This window comes from Schistocerca americana, chromosome 4, assembly GCF_021461395.2.
Source record: "Schistocerca americana isolate TAMUIC-IGC-003095 chromosome 4, iqSchAmer2.1, whole genome shotgun sequence".
Classification (NCBI taxonomy): domain Eukaryota; kingdom Metazoa; phylum Arthropoda; class Insecta; order Orthoptera; family Acrididae; genus Schistocerca; species Schistocerca americana.
In genome coordinates this window covers 302,639,533-302,643,397 of record NC_060122.1, presented here as the reverse complement: position 1 = coordinate 302,643,397, position 3,865 = coordinate 302,639,533, and positions in this window count along the sequence as shown.

The following is a 3,865-nucleotide window of genomic DNA, read 5'->3' as shown; positions in this document are numbered from 1 at the left end:
GGCAAGTGCTCTACCATCTGAGCTACCGAAGCACGACTCACGCCCGGTACTCACAGCTGTACTTCTGCCAGTACCTCGTCTCCTACCTTCCAAACTTTTACAGAAGCTCTCCTGCTCTCGCAGGTAGCTCAGATGGTAGAGCACTTGCCCGCGAAAGGCAAAGGTCCCGAGTTCGAGTCTCGGTCGGGCACACAGTTTTAATCTGCCAGGAAGTTTCATATCAGCGCACACTCCGCTGCAGAGTGAAAATCTCATTCTGGAAACGACCCCCAGGCTGTGGCTAAGCCATGTCTCCGCAATATCCTTTCTTTCAGGAGTGCTAGTTCTGCAAGTTCCGCAGGAGAGCTTCTGTAAAAGTTTGGAAGGTAGGAGACGAGGTACTGGCAGAAGTAAAGCTGTGAGTACCGGCCGTGAGTCGTGCTTCGGTAGCTCAGATGGTAGAGCACTTGCCCGCGAAAGGCAAAGGTCCCGAGTTCGAGTCTCGGTCGGGCACACAGTTTTAATCTGCCAGGAAGTTTCATATCAGCGCACACTCCGCTGCAGAGTGAAAATCTCAATCTGGAAACGACCCCCAGGCTGTGGCTAAGCCATGTCTCCGCAATATCCTTTCTTTCAGGAGTGCTAGTTCTGCAAGTTCCGCAGGAGAGCTTCTGTAAAAGTTTGGAAGGTAGGAGACGAGGTACTGGCAGAAGTAAAGCTGTGAGTACCGGGCGTGAGTCGTGCTTCGGTAGCTCAGATGGTAGAGCACTTGCCCGCGAAAGGCAAAGGTCCCGAGTTCGAGTCTCGGTCGGGCACACAGTTTTAATCTGCCAGGAAGTTTCATATCAGCGCACACTCCGCTGCAGAGTGAAAATCTCAATCTGGAAACGACCCCCAGGCTGTGGCTAAGCCATGTCTCCGCAATATCCTTTCTTTCAGGAGTGCTAGTTCTGCAAGTTCCGCAGGAGAGCTTCTGTAAAAGTTTGGAAGGTAGGAGACGAGGTACTGGCAGAAGTAAAGCTGTGAGTACCGGGCGTGAGTCGTGCTTCGGTAGCTCAGATGGTAGAGCACTTGCCCGCGAAAGGCAAAGGTCCCGAGTTCGAGTCTCGGTCGGGCACACAGTTTTAATCTGCCAGGAAGTTTCATATCAGCGCACACTCCGCTGCAGAGTGAAAATCTCATTCTGGAAACGACCCCCAGGCTGTGGCTAAGCCATGTCTCCGCAATATCCTTTCTTTCAGGAGTGCTAGTTCTGCAAGTTCCGCAGGAGAGCTTCTGTAAAAGTTTGGAAGGTAGGAGACGAGGTACTGGCAGAAGTAAAGCTGTGAGTACCGGGCGTGAGTCGTGCTTCGGTAGCTCAGATGGTAGAGCACTTGCCCGCGAAAGGCAAAGGTCCCGAGTTCGAGTTTCGGTCGGGCACACAGTTTTAATCTGCCAGGAAGTTTCATATCAGCGCACACTCCGCTGCAGAGTGAAAATCTCATTCTGGAAACGACCCCCAGGCTGTGGCTAAGCCATGTCTCCGCAATATCCTTTCTTTCAGGAGTGCTAGTTCTGCAAGTTCCGCAGGAGAGCTTCTGTAAAAGTTTGGAAGGTAGGAGACGAGGTACTGGCAGAAGTAAAGCTGTGAGTACCGGGCGTGAGTCGTGCTTCGGTAGCTCAGATGGTAGAGCACTTGCCCGCGAAAGGCAAAGGTCCCGAGTTCGAGTCTCGGTCGGGCACACAGTTTTAATCTGCCAGGAAGTTTCATATCAGCGCACACTCCGCTGCAGAGTGAAAATCTCAATCTGGAAACGACCCCCAGGCTGTGGCTAAGCCATGTCTCCGCAATATCCTTTCTTTCAGGAGTGCTAGTTCTGCAAGTTCCGCAGGAGAGCTTCTGTAAAAGTTTGGAAGGTAGGAGACGAGGTACTGGCAGAAGTAAAGCTGTGAGTACCGGGCGTGAGTCGTGCTTCGGTAGCTCAGATGGTAGAGCACTTGCCCGCGAAAGGCAAAGGTCCCGAGTTCGAGTCTCGGTCGGGCACACAGTTTTAATCTGCCAGGAAGTTTCATATCAGCGCACACTCCGCTGCAGAGTGAAAATCTCATTCTGGGAATGGCCTTTTTGATATTTGTGCAGCCTGAGATGAATTCCTGTAGGTGACATGATTGTAGCAAGGGTTCACAGCGTGGGCAATGATTCATCGGTATCTCTGGATCTTGTAACTGTCAAAATATTTAATCTTTCTTTCTTTTATACTTTGCCTTGAACGTAACCGCCGTTCTTCTAAATGCCAAAGGGTTAAATAAGACGCATTTCATGTCCTGCCTAATGATTTTTGGTATTCTATATATTGCTTAGGCATTCAATACAATACCGGATTTCACAGTTCTCCAGTAACAATGGCATTTATTAATGCAGTATGTTTATCAAATTACAAAAATTACTCCGAAAAATTAAGATTTTTCCCAATGTGAAAACCTCTTCTAAGGCACAACATGATCTAGTACCTAAAAACAAACATGCTTTTGAAATTTAAAAGCGTTTCAATCGAGAAAATCTTGACGGTACTGTATTTAGTTGTTTGTCAGTTACACTATTACTCTACCATGCACCAATAATCAGTAAGTCAAACCAAATTAAACAGAAGTATTATCAAAAACAAGTTACACGTTAAATACATTTTCATAATAAAGCTATTGGTAAGGAACACAAATTTCATTTTAAAGCCAGCTAAAATTGTTAAGACATTGACGAGACTCAATTAATTTGCAAATATCACATATTCCAAGGTGAAAGACCTTCTTCTGTTTCAAGATACAAGACGGTCCACGACCGACAAAGTATGGATTAACAGGCCACACATTACATAACTAGTTTTAAAAATATATGAATTTTTACTTGTAAAGTTTTATAACTAGAGAGTTAACAGTATATTCCAAACTTCAATAGATTACATAGTGCTTAAATTTGTAGAGCTCTAAATATTTACAAATGCTGCACGGAACTCAACTTCCTGTCTAGTGACAGCAAGAAGTATAGAAATTGCAGACGTTCTCTAGAACGGTTTCCTTCAGTGATTCTGAAATCAATGACTAGACTGAAATACAGACCAAAACGTATCATCTGCTCCTAGATACACCATCAACTGGATACAACAATCTCCCCTGTACAAAGTAAACTGTGAGTGGAATTCTGTCCTGACCTAGTGCCTTGTTGACCTTAATGACTCTCAATCAGTTTTCAATTCCTGGGAAGGTAATCTCTTGATATCTCTCATTTATGAGAATGTGCGGCAGTAACACAATGCTACGGCAATATCCTAATGTGTGGACACGTTTTTAAATGTAAAATATACATATGTCCGCTACCTGTCCGCTGTATTCCGTTTTAATACCAGATGAATCCACGAGATGTTGAGTGAAAGGTTTGTAACAGTTCACTGACTTTACACGTTACTAGATCTTCCTAAGATTTTCTGACATACCTTTCGCCAGGCTCTGATTATCAAAATTTTTATAAGCATCACGCATAGCTCTTCTTGCTCATTTACGATTTGCTACACACATGAAAAAAAGTTCTACATCACCCTGGTTCCCAGAACTTATGGAGACAGATGTTGACTGTGGATATTGTATCACAGGTACAGTCCCTTTGACGGTTCAGAGATGTCACTAAACCCGTCCAAAGATGTAAACAACCATGCCTGAGCAGCGCCTATTAGACGGAGGAGGTCCGACAGCCGATCAGTTCCAGTCATTTCACCAGGAAGGAGCGACAACCCGGTCAGGCTGAGCGCCTTAGACACTCTGTCCTGCGAGTGCAGCAAGATGGAGGTTCCCTGCTGTTTTTGGGTGGCATTACGTAGGGCCGACATACTCCGCTGGTGGTCATGGAAGGCACCGT